Source organism: Coptis chinensis, chromosome 3 (assembly GCF_015680905.1).
Source record: "Coptis chinensis isolate HL-2020 chromosome 3, ASM1568090v1, whole genome shotgun sequence".
Classification (NCBI taxonomy): Eukaryota; Viridiplantae; Streptophyta; class Magnoliopsida; order Ranunculales; family Ranunculaceae; genus Coptis; species Coptis chinensis.
In genome coordinates, this window is record NC_141458.1 from 21,967,080 (window position 1) to 21,981,252 (window position 14,173).

Genomic DNA, 14,173 nt, shown 5'->3' on the forward strand with positions numbered 1-14,173 from the left:
CTTTGCGTCGAGGATTAGCGGGGCTCCCAAATATTTTTTCATGGGTGATTGTTTTCCCAATTTTCAGAATTCTTTTCACAACGTTGATGACGCGGTGGGTGTTGTGGACTGAAAAAATACCGGACACGGAAGTTTATCTCTTGACTGAAGCATTTTAAAGAGCTCGAATATCCTTGAGATGATGTGTTTTACGCAATATTTGCTCTGCTGAGAAAATGAAGTCGTCGTCTGCAAAGAGAAGGTGAGACATAGGATTGTCACTCTAATCGATTTTGACCCCATGGATTTGTTTTTCTTTTTACGCTTTGGAGAGCAGACGAGAGAAAACTTCCATACAGATAATGAACAGAAAAGGTGATAGGGGATCTCCTTGTCTGATACCCCGTTCGGGTTTGAGGAAGCCCATGGGTGATCCATTTATCTTGAACGAAAGAGAAGTAGTAGAAATGCATTGATTTATCCAATTCCTCCATTTCTCGGAGAAGCCAAGGGCTTCCATAGTTTCTAGAAGGAAACTCCATTCAACTTTGTCGAAAAGCTTTGCTCAAATCTAGCTTGATGGCCATACAACCCGATGCACCTTTTTTTCTTTTCTGAGTACGAACAATCTCATGAGCGAGCACAATGTTGTCAAAGATTTGTCTTCCCTTTACAAAAGCACTCTGGGACGGAGAGATAAAAATGTCCAGAAGAGGTTTTATGCGATTTGCAAGGATTTTGGAGATGATTCTGAGGCTTACATTACAGAGGCTGATAGGTCGAAAATGGTCAAGAGTTTCTGGTCGCTGGCATTTAGGTATTAAAGTGATGTTGGTGTGGTTTAGCTCTGCCAAGATGTGATCGGAGTTCATGAAGCTCTTGATGGTGTTAAGGAGGTCGGAAGAAATGATATCCCAATACTTCTGGTAGAAAAGAGGGGTAAAACCATCGGGACCTGGAGCTTTATGGGGGTCCATAGAGAAAAGAGCTTCCTTGACTTCTTCTATAGTGACCTCTCTGGTGAGGTCATTATTTTGTTCATCAGTGATGACAGTGTCAAGAATGTTAAGGTCTCTAACATGAGTTTGGGGATTTGAAGAGTAAAAATGTTTTTGAAGTGCTCCACAATCAGTATCTCAATACCACTTTCGCTCTTCAACCCAAGTCCCATCCGCTTTTCTAATCTTATTGATCTCGATCCGATTTAAATTTTAACAACAACGGAGAAATGGAAATAACGGGGAGTTGGTCCCATCACGTGGAGCATCGTATCTCTAGATTTGTCCCGCCATAATTTTTCTTCAAGCTGCGAGGCTTGATTAAGATCCTGTATCAGATTATTTTCAACAGCTGGGTTTGTCTTTGGATCGAGTTGGCACTTTTTAATCTCCTCTCGAAGGCTCTGGATGCGATGGTGAATATTTCCAAACACATCTCTGTTCCATTTTTTTAAGTCATTCTTGACTTTCTTGAGCTTATTGCAAAAACGATAGGATTGTGAACCTCGGTATCTGGTATTCCAGGCTTTGGATATCACATGCTTGCATTCTGGTTCATTTATCCACATCGATTGGAAATGGAATTGCTTCCGTGTCGGGGCCGGAGGTGGCTTCAAGTAAACCACTATGGGTCCATGGTCAGATTTAATAATAGGGAGATTTATAGTCCTTGCATTTGGAAATAAGACCCTCCATTCTCAGATTTATAATAGCTCGTCTAACCGCTTCTTTATGAGGTCGGCTCCATTATTTTTGAATCTCTTATTTGTCCATGTGAAAGGAACACCTTCATATCCAAGATCCACAAAATCTGCAGAGAACATAAAGTCCGGAAGGTGGGGTCGCTTGAGAAAAAGGGAACGGAGTTCCGCCACTTTTTTTCCGCTTGACATGTGGTCTCATTTAGATCTCCAACAATAAGCCACGGCAAGTTGTGGTTTGTGGCAAGATCCTCGAAAGATTTCCACAATTCCGGCCTTTGGCTTTTTTTCGGGTGGCCATAAGTAAAAGTGCATAGCCATTCCGCGGTCAACCGGATTGTTTTTACAATAGCCGCAATATAACGCTCACAAGAATAAATAATCTCGAGGTCTATGTTGTTGTTCCATCCGAGCCATAGACCCCCATCGTATCCATTTGCGGAAAGTTATTTGAGTGTTGAAAACCCGAGAGAGGAGAATCTCTGCAGACTTGTGAAGACGATCTACCCTTGTCTCGGCAAGAAAGCAAATATCGATTTAAGGGTGGTTAAGTGGGTTTTAACCTCTCGAATTGTCGCGGATGTGGCACTTCGCGGCAATTCCAAGCTTAAAATACTCATAGCACTTATGCACACATACAAGACGCCAAGGGATGCTAGAAACCAGAATAAAACTAAACACAAACCCACAAGTGAGCAAAGAAATACAAACAAAGACGTATACATAGCAAAATAATGACAATATGCCGGGCTAAAGACGATCAAAACAAAGCGCTAGCTCACCAACATGCTACAGCTTGCATGCTAACGACAAGCAAAAGCCAAACAAAAATAAAAAAACAGCAAGCGAGTGGCTAGAACATATGCTACTGACATGCCAAAGTGCAAACAGATTGAAAGCGAAAGCAGGGGATCAAAAGACTCTAAACTAACCCAGAAGAAGGGCCAAAAACAACAAGAGATGCTATTAGCAATATCTACTAATAAAAAAAAAAAAAAGAAAAAAAGAGCAGAGAAGTATTACTGATTTAGGTTAAAAAAAATAAAGTGGATGCAGAAAAGCTTATCTGGAGAACCAAGCAAATAGAAAATGATGGCTAGTTTCTAAGAGGCCAAAGAATTGAAGTCGATCCCCCAGCACATGTTTGACCTTGCACAGCCGGAATACACCAAGGTTCGACTACTCAACAGATCAATAGTTTGGACAAACGGAATTGAAGTCTATTCACCGTGGTCAGATCAAGAGTGCGGCTACTCAACAGATCTTGCCGAAATACAGGCGAGGGCAGCGAATCTGTCCAGCTACAAGAGCTTGGACGAATCTAGACACCTCAAGGAGGACTAGCCTCTAGCAGAGCTTAACTCTTCGTGTGAACCTGTTGAAAGAAAGGTGGAAATTAAAGAAAGACAACTTTTTTTTTTTTTTTTTTTTTTTTTTTTTTTGGGGGGAAGGAGATTTTCAGGAGAGAGTGGTTGAGGATTTGCTCAGATGAGGGGAACCCCAGGTGGAGTTGTTACTCCCGGTGATGGAAATGGAGTTTAGACTCCGGTTGTGGTCCGACTAGCGGAGGTGAAAGAGCCGTTAAGGCTTCAGAACTTTAAGAGCCGTTGCGTTATTTTAGCGTATTGGACTTAAAAAATACAGTATGGTCACTATTAAGTATTAACACTGTTTTCAGTCACATAAATTGAAATAAAAATAAAAAAATAGAAAATAAAATCATAACCGTTAAATTTCCATGCTTCTGCAATGAGGTTGAATTTGTGCCTAAGGTTTGATATATGAAAAAGAATCGACTTTGTTTGTCATCTATGATTTTCATCCGTTCATGTAGAGGTGGCAATTGGGTCGGGCTGGCCCAAACCCTTTTGGGTCAAACATATATTCAAGCCGGGCCGGCCCAAACCTAGTCTAATATCAAGCCTGGTCGAGACTGGGCTTATACTTGAAATGCTAAGCTCAAGCCCAACCATTAGCCCCATCATACATATTGCTTCGGGTCATCGATTTTTCGTATACAAGTATTAAAGAAAATGGTTGATGGAAAAAACATTTGTTCTTGATTTGTCTTTTTACACCAAAATTAATTATTTTCTAGTATATATCTATAATTTTTAACCCCAATAAATATTTGTTTTCTAATTTTATTTATGCTATTTCACCAATAATTGGTTTTCTATCTTGTTCATGATATAAAACAAAGTGTAGTAAAAATGAAAAATAGTTAGCTTGTAGCTAATAATACAAGGTAATTAGCTACTGCAAACAAGGTGTGAGTGAAGTTACACCTCTTATTGCTAAAAAAATTAGTTGAATATAATCAAAGAACACATTTAGTTCTCAAAAAAATTATGGCTTATGAACAGGCTAGGTTTTGGTCTGGGCTTGGGGCTGAGCTTCGGGTTTGGTATACAAGCCCTCAATATGTAAATTAGGGCCAGCCCAAGTCTTCATGTCGAGCTGGGTTTTGGGTATACAAGCCCAATCCCTCAATTTTTAAAGGGCTGGGTTTCGGGCTTCAGGTAAAATTGCCAACTCTAAGTTCATGTAACATAAAAAGAACTGGTATTTGTATGATTAATTTCATCAAGAAATTGGTCCCAAGTCCCAATTTTGGGAAAAATGAAGTCTAAAGGACACGGTTTTTTGTGAGTAACTCAGAAGGACAAATTTTAGAGAAAAGTAACTCAGGAACTTACTATTTCAAAATTAATAACCCTCGAGGACAAAAATAAGTTGGTCTCGCCTTTTTACATGTTTTAAAATACAGTTATATCTTTCCGTGAAAATAACCCTCAAGGTAGGGGGGTGTAATCTGGCGGGCGGGTTAACTGCTGGGTCAAATAGTGATAGGTGGGTATGGGTCTAGGGATACAAATCCGGTGGTCCCGACAGGCGTAGGGGCGGGTTGAAGTGTCATGTCTTGAAGACTATATCCTACTGTTGGTCACTCTGGGCAGGTCATCTCAGGTCGGGTGGAAATTATCATTTTAACCCAATTTCACTAAAAAAACTTTCTAATTTCGCAGAAGTAATATATTTCCAATTCACAAAGAGATAGAGAAAAATGGAATCAATCAATAAAAATAAACAAAAATAAAAAAACTTGAATTTGAACCCAAAACCATATCGTAAATTTGAAACTTATTTATCGTGATTTACCATTTGTAAATTGATTATTTTCCATAATATGATAAAATGAAGATGGGAGCAAGGATCTATGGACAAAACAATAAAATATAAACTAAAAGAATTCGAAATTAATACAAGGATGAATTATTTATCTTTTCCAAAATTCGAAAGTTGAAAACTTTTGATATTTTTCCAATATTTAAACTTGAATATGTGAAATTGATGTTGAACTCATAAGTTTGTATTCATATCTATCAAATTCCTACAAAAGTTAAAAGAAATTATAAACAAAATACAAAAATATTAGAGTTAAAGTCTTGAAATTGTGCGGGTCAACGGGGTTGGGTCAACGGCTTTTGACACAGTACGGGTCGGGTGGTTTGATGGGTCGGGTTTGAGCATAGAACCTACACCCATAGCCCGACCGTACAAAAATGGTGGCGGGCGGGTGGGTCTATTTTCGGGTCGGTGTGGGTTTGGGTGGCGGGTGAAGACCGGGTACCCTACCGGATGATGGGTTAATGGTGTTTTTTACACTCTTACCTCAAGGACAAATGGCCCAGATTTAAAATAAATATTTTCTAATTTTATCATTTTGTCATTTTACTATGAACAATGAGTGTTTCATACCTTCTGCTGGTGTATGAACAATGATTGTTCATATCCAAATAGATGAATGTACCTTATACAATATATTGATGTCAAATGTTCATACTCAAAGACTATGAACATTGAACATCGAATGTTCATACCCAAAGGATTATGAACATTGAATGTTCACTATGAATATTGAATGTTCATACCCAAGAACTATGAACATTCAATATTCATACTAAATACACCAGGTCGTTTTGACAGGGGTATACTTGACATTTCATCTACCCGATCCGATGTTCATACTAAATACACCGGGTCGTTTCGTCTGGGCCAGGACATTAATTATTTTGCGACAAGGGTATACTTGACATTTTATCTACCCGATCCGATGTTCATACTAAATACACCGGGTCGTTTCGTCTGGGCCGGGATGTTAATTATTTTGCGACAGGGGTATATTTGACATTTCATCTACCCGATCCATTTTTTATTTCGCATCAAGGGTATACTTGACCTTTTATTCGGTCTTTGTGAGTTACAAAAATAAAAAGGTGTCTTTCAAAGTTATTTTTGGCATTTTTGTCGTTGAGAGTTACTCCATGTAGTTTCATTCCACCATGCATATATGCATCTTTCTAGAAGTTATGAATACAATTATAACAAATCTCCAATTATAAATTTGGACTTTGAGAGTTTGAGATCACTTGATTTTTCTTGGCAACTTGTGTTATTATATTGTACGTTTCCACTGCATTTTCACGACAACCACCCAAAGCGAAGCTAGTTTTCTCCGCACGACTCCAATAGAAGCTATATGCTCTTGTGTAGTTGTGTTGACCATGAAAAACTCGTGGACGATGAACAATACAACTACTGCGCGCTTGCCTGGATGAAATGGTTTGGAAGTCATCAGAGTCATACACTCATACTACTTGCCACGCGTTATGTCTTTTGAACAAAAATGCGTCACATCTTTTCAACTTATTAGGCGTCACATTTATCACATTACCACTGCCGCGAATTACTACGTACCATGCAAACAACCATAAATTGAAAGCGACAAATACATTCGGTTGTAAAGAAAAGAAAAAAAAACCAGAAGATATATATTGTTACCGAGTTGGTCGACCGATTACAAGGCATTTGAAAAGAAATAAGCATTAAGGATAATTCTTAGTGATTTAGTTGATATATATCTATTCTACGTTATACAGCTTATCAAGGAATCAGTTACAGCACTACTTTTATGGCCCAAGAAAACGTCACCCTCTAAAGAGACTGAACGAAAAAATAATAGAGCAGTGAGACACTGACCAAGGAGGCAACTATAATAAAGGAGGTGGCCGGCTGGAATGCTTCCAAAAGGTAGTATTTAGATGCATATGACAACAAAAGGAGAACAAAACGACTTTTGAATGAGTCACATGGTGTGATAGGCATCAAAGCTTTTTGTTGCTTTGAAGAAAAGATAGTAAAGGGGGGAAGAATGAGAGGAAATTTAAGTTCCTCTTTTGATTTTTTGACAATGTAATGTGGACGAAAGAGAGGAGTAGTTGGTTTTTGTTTTTATTCCAAAAAGGCTGAATTGACAGTGAAGGAGCTAAAATGATCTAATACACATGTTCCTAAATCCTAACTTTGTTTTTGCTCAAACAAAATCCTAACTTCATTTTATGTGTTTTCCATTTTAGCTAAAATGTATATAACTTTCTTACCTGTAATTCTGTAATTCTGAAAGCTTAATAAGATTATTGGAGTACATATTGAGAAATTTAATTAGTATATGTCAAAATATGAAAATTAGCTTACCAGGCCAGTGATGCACATGTCCCACCAATATACAGGCGCAACTCAAAATTTAAAGAAGCACCATGACGCGACTTCCCTCCTGACGCTCCACCACTTAGATAGGCCCTTTGTATATTCCTTAATCCAGTGCCGATTTTTGTATTTGCTCATTATACAGACACTTTTTTCCTCAAAAAGATTGATCATTAAGAATCCCAAGCCTTTTTATAAAACTTAATTAACCTTTTGACAGAGTACCTCTTAGAGTTTCCCAATGCAAGCAGCTTTGAGGGGAAATAAGAACTTGTCATTCTTGTTGAGCAAAAAACAATGATCCAATACAAGGGTAATAATGAGAGTAATTTTTCACTAAGTAACAATGAGAGTAGTACTTGCTACTGAGATTGTTACCGAATTGTGAGCTTCGGACGGAATGTTTTATTCCGTCCCGTGTGTTTTTTTTGACTTTTTTTGGTTTTTTCGATTTTTTTTCAGATTTTTTTTTTAGTTCGGATGGAATGTTTCCGTCTGCCCATTTTTTCAATATTTTTTTTTTCGTTTTTTATATTTAGACGGAACGAAACATTCCATCCGAAGTTTAAAGTCACCTCTGCATTGGGCAATCCGTGATAACTTTTAACTAACAAATAGCTATGAGGGAAAATAGTCATATGTGGCGCCTATGTAGAGGTAACAAGCTGCTGATCAAAGTTGCTTGCATTGGAAATGCTCTTAAAGTATTTGATAGAGCTTGCACCCATTTGGAATTTTGGATAATACTCAAACAATCTTTTTTGTTCATTTGCATATCTAATATTTGTACTATTCGTGTAATTTGTAGGGGTGTCAATTATCCGGTTTCTAGTGGTGTAAGAACTATTTAATTTTGTGGTTGCGGTTCTGGTTCTGGTTCCGATTCTTAGCATTTCTTGAAATTGTGAAACCGTATCTATAACCACTATTTTTTAGCAGGTACCCACCGGTTATGGTTCTTCATTTTGGTTCTTAAGAGATTCACTCACACATTTTTATTAGTTTTAGGATAGAAATGTGTACTAAAAAAAACTAGTTGCACGAACGAGGTCACTTCTCAAATATTGATATAACTAATTATATATCATTATATAATATATTAAGTAAAACCATATTTTGAAGGTTGTTAGCTACATTTTTAAATTACTTATAATGTTAAATATCAAGAAAACTACATATTACAATAATAAATATAATTTTATAAAATATAAATGAACGTTTTAAGTTTTCTTATATACTTTACTTCAATTGCTTTAGGCCAAGAGTACGATAACATTTGGTTTCGGTTATGATTTGTCTGGGTTTTGTAGTACCCATTTCTATATGGTGGGTTTTGTAGTACCCATTTCTATATGGTTCCTACTTTTAGGAACCATAACCATGATTTTTTTTTGCAATTTCAGTTCCGTCGACCCATATCACATAACCTCCCTATTATTTAGGTCTCGTAAAATAACCTCTCTGTTTTCTAAAAAAGAGATTAAATCTAGTCTGTTTTTATTTCCCATTTTATCTTATTTTCTTTTTTACCCTTTTGGGATTGAAAATTTCCCGACTATATGTAAATGTATTTTTATATAGTCATATATATATATATATGTAAAACTATATTTGCATAGTCATTAGAACTATAAAAACTTAAATTTACATAGTAACTTTTGGGATTGAAAATTTCCCGACACCTGACAGAATATATGTAAATGTATTTTTACATAGTCATATATATGTAAAACTATATTTATATAATCATTGGAACTATGAAAACTTAACTTTACATAATAACTTTTGGGATTGAAAATTTTCCGACGACACCAGACAAAATTTAAATTTAAATTTTCATATGAAATTTTAAATTTAAATAGATTAAGAAGGGGGCCCTTAAGAAGACTATGTAATTTTATATTGTCATATGTAAATAGAAATTTACATAGAATGACGTCAGCCCAGTTTGTCCTTAAGCCGAAATTATAAGTAAAGATTGATGACGCCAGCCCAGTTTTTACAGAAGTATTTTGGTCTGTTTTGGCTTTGATGTTATGTTTTAAATAATAGGGAGGTTTTATGCTTGTTCTCTTACAGGGGGTTTTGTGCAACCATTTAAGTAGCAGGGAGATTAAACCCATTGTCTGCCCCTAAATTTGTTATAGTTTATTGACGCCCCTTCCATTTTAATGTTATTTTCTTGATATGCTAAAATAAATTTGAAATCTATTTAATAATTTTTTGATATGTTGAATACTACCATTATCCTTGGGAAAAGTTTTCCTTGTGAAGTTTTGAAAAAAAAAAGTGATTTTCTTTTTGGCTACACTCAAAATACGAATTTTCTCCAACAACAAAGAAAAGTACTTGGATAGCTTTGTGGAGCAGTTGATAAAGACAATCATAATTGAATTAAAGATGTAAAGGTAGTCGTTGGGTTTGAGTGATTTTTTGCTCTAAGAGCTCCAAGGGAAACAGGAACTAACCAAGTGTCCACTGAAAAGGGGTCAACAGTTATCAAATTTCCACCTTAATATATGCTTTCTGATTTACCCCCAACCTTAAAAAAATAAAAGAAAAAAACTTAACCAGTTACAAAATCTAGTTTTTGGTCTTAATTGTTGGAGAAAAAAAAAAGGAATAAAAAAACTTGAAGTGTTGAACTAGTGACACTTCTTTCAAACTAAAAGATATAAAAAAAAAAATCTTTAGCTAATGATGGGAAGAACTCCTATATATTTTACAATGAGATTTTTTTAATTCTTTTTCTTTTTATTTATTTCTATTTTTAGTGGGGGCAAATCAGGAAGTTTGTTCTAAAGAAGGAATTTGATAACTATCAATCTCTTTTTAGTAGACACGTGGCTCTTGGAGCAAATCCCGCTGGGAGCAAAAAATCACTAGTTGGGAGGTGGGGATGAAGGGAAAAGTGAGGATTATCGTGAAAAAAAAAAGATGGAGGGAAAAGTGGCAACCAAACTTTTTTCCAGTACCAATTAAAGCGGTGAAAAAAATGCCGAAATATGGGGAATATGGACCCATAGGCCCATATCGTGGATAAATCTTTTCCTGTGCAGATATTTTACACTGGCCCATTTGTAGCCATCGCAATATATTGAAAAATATCAGATATATATCTCCCGATTACAAGGTATTAATTGGTTAGGTATGGTCTAAAAAAGGTATGGATTAAGGTCAGCAAGAGGTAGTAAATGAAGCCACATGTTCGTTTGGTGTGAATGTGCCTTTGGTTGTCTCTCATCCGACCCATTGTTGTAATGCTTTTGGTTTTGAGTCCGGCTTTTACCAGTCCACTTTCAGATCGAAAATACCTGTTTCATTTCCTAGTGTGATGTTGAAATGACTTTTTTTTTTCATGATTCTCAAGGTCTTGGATTTACGAGGGCTCAAATATTGCAAATTTGCAATAGGCAACATTGAAAGTTTAAATCCAGTATTGCATTGTTTTTTAATTCACAGCCCATTCAGATTTTGTTTTTTCTATCTATTTGTTTTTGTTTTTTTATGTGAAAATTTTATTAATAACGAATTTTACAAATAATTAAGACAAGTGTACAACAAGTTGCGCCGCAAATTCTTTCTGAATGACAAATTTTATCCTCTTAAATTCAAACTCGTTAGAACCAACTATTATTACGTTACAATTTCTATAACTTTCTGCAATATTTTAAAGAGCTCAAAAGATTGTTGTGCTAAGAAATCAAAAGTGTCGAAATTGAATGGAATGATACAATGTTGGTTAGCCAGTTAACCCTACAAGTCTCCTCGTGTTTATCAATCTTTCCTGCCGCTGCTCTTTTAGCTGTTTCTCCCACCTCAAATACTCTATTCCCAAGCCCTACTAACGGAGAGGCTCCAATTACATTAACACACACTTGTTTCTCCTTAAACCAACTGTAGATCAATACATCCGCAGGTCGAAGTGTCGATCTTTTCTCATTCGGATCAGTGAGAAAATTGACAGGAACCTTCTTTTTCACTAGTACCTTAACCCTCCAAAATATATCATATAAAATGTCTCTGACATGATCATTTCAGTATTTGAAACCTGGAAAATGCATAGTCCCCAAAAGCATTTAGTATACTTTTTTTTGCGTACAGGGCATAGACCACTATCATAGTACAAAGGGATCATGAAACGGTACCGGAGAATAGAACGATACTCCACCGACAACATACGCGGTCAAAGTCCCTCTATCGGAATAGTAAGTAGAAAATCATTTGCATGTTCCGAGAACAAGCATCCAATGACCGTATTTGTTTTGTTTTGTTTTGTTTTGTTTTTACTATTAACATAAACCAAATAAGTCATACAACTTGTTCTGGACTCTACTGAAACTCAGCTTGACTGACAAAGGGACTTGATCAAAGGGGATATTGAACTTTGTTGATTCAGCCACGAGATGTGCATGCTGAATCAGCTCCCTTGGACAGAAACCAAACTTGCAAAAACTAAAACAGAGTTTGAGATCTTGTATCTCTTTCCGTAGACTCAAAAGACTCCAAGACAATTCAACAGAGATTCCATTGATTTCTTTGACCACAACTTAATTGATTGTTCCACAACGATCTTTCAATTTTTTGAAGTGAGGCATGCAGCAACCCTAGCTTTAGCGCTTTCAATTCTGCTTTTCCCACTGAATCGGTTTCGACGTGCTTGCTTCCTACACAAGTAATATCATCATTCCACTTGTTAATAGTGAATCCACCTCCAGCCTTTTTGATGACAGGATCAAAACCACCATCAGTAGCTAGTATAAAAAGGTTCATCATATGATGAGATGGGATTAGTACTTAAGGACTATAGGCAGGGGCGAAACCAGGATTCAATATCGGGGGGGGGGCTAGTTTGAAGTTCACTTCTATGATTTTTTTTTTCTTAAGAGAACCAATCAAATCAAACCATTCCATCCACTCTTTGTGTGAGTTGTGTTAAACGAAACTACGCGAATATCTATTTGAGATCATAATTAACTAACATTGTAAATAAAAGAGTCGTTATTTTCACTATAATACTCAAAATGGACAAAAGAGTGAGTGTCGTCACTACAAACCTAGACAACTATAACAAAGACATTTAAACAAAGTACAAAGTATCGCACTAGCAAAATTTCGCCTTACGTGGCTTCTTAATAAATTCATCTACTATCCCATCCAAATTTACTTCTTCAGCAAACTCTCGTTCAATATACAGTCATACAATCGGCAAGAAACACATCCCCCATCTTGTTACGAAGCTGTGTTTTGACGATTTTCATAGCTGAAAATGCTCGTTCTGTAGTTGTCGTGGAAACAAGAAGTGTCAAGATAAGATGAATCAATCTATCAATAAAAAAATAGTGTTTTGACTTTTTTGTTTCAACTAATCCTTGACATAACTCGGAGATTGTAGATATTTTTTGAAAAATAGCATGATTAACCACATCAATCTTGTAATGTTGCAGTTGGCTTCTCAAAATATATATCTTCTGCTTAGTAAAGTCTTCACAATAAAAACAATCGGCGAGCTTGCAAATATCAACAATATCGAAGGACTTAAAAGCACCACTTGGATCCAAAGCCGAGCTAAGAGAAAGAAGCTTCATTGCTTTATCCGGGAATCTATTCTTTAACTCCAATAACTGGTAATCTATTACAGCATTAAAAATATCGAAGTGGTAATGATGCTCAATTGTAATGTAATCTCTCTGCTGACAATGAACGACCTGTACCCGCCATGTAACGAGCACCCATATCAAGCATAACAATGTCATATCTTTCGCAAAATGAAATCACATCTCTAAGGAAATTGTCCCAAGTTGATTCTCTTAGTTCTTGAAGAAGTGCTTTTGTACTTGAGACTAAACTGATAGCATTTAAGATGTCTTGAGACTTTTATTGCAAAGCTTGACACAATAAATTAGTGATTCCCATTATCTTGTGCAATAAATGCAAGAGAAAGACAAATTCAAAGTTTCTCATTGCAATTAAAGCACCTTTAGCTTCCCCACGCATAGAGTTACTTGACCCATTCTCCATGACACTTTCAAGAACTGTACAAGTTGCACCAAACAACTCTATCAAGCTACTAACCGATTCAAAATGAGAACCCCATCGAGTATCTCCAGCTCGTTGCAAGGTGGACACTTGATTAGCTCTTCTTCCACTAATGATTTCACCACTAGCTACCAACTTATCAATCTCAATTTGTCGAGCCTCCTGTAACTCAGTTTTACGCTTTGGTGAAACATGAAGATTAACTATAGAAGCCAACTTTGAGAAAAATAACCAAACATCCGACACATCTTTAGAAGCCGCAACTAAGGCAAGTTGTAGACGATGTGCAAATCAATGCACATAGTATGCATATGGACACTCCTTAAGAAATAATGCTTGCAATCCATTTCATTGACCACGTATATTGCTAGCACCATCATACCCTTGACCTCTCATATTTGTAACAACCAAATCGTGACGAGCAAGAACATTGGATATAGCTTCTTTCAAAGTCAATGCACAAGTGTTTTTCACGCCGACAATGCCCAAAAACCGCTCTCTAACAAAACCCCCACTATCAACAAATCCTATGACAATCACCATTTGTTCTTTGTTTGAACTATCTTGTGCTTCATCGACAAGGATACAAAATTTTGCATCACCAACTTCTTCACGAATTCTCTTTCTCACTTTTTCAGCATATATATTCAAAAGTTCCTTTTGAATTTTAGGTGAGGTATATTTGGCATTTCTCCAAGCCCTACCTATTAATTCTGCAACTTTTTCATTTAACATCGCCGCAAACTTCAACACTTCCTTGAAATTCCCACTATTCTTTGATTCGGTTGACTCATCATGACCTCTAAAAGAAATCCTTCGTAGCGCAAGCAATTGAATATATTGAACAATACCTTTGACTAGCAAACGATTATTAGCAAGCTTTTCTTGACATTGTGTTTTAAACAT

At 36.3% G+C, this 14,173-nt stretch overlaps 1 pseudogene; it reads right to left on the reverse strand.

Moving 5' to 3' along the window:
• Positions 1-12,211: 12,211 nt before the first annotated feature.
• Positions 12,212-14,173, reverse strand: LOC147508612 (uncharacterized; annotated as a pseudogene).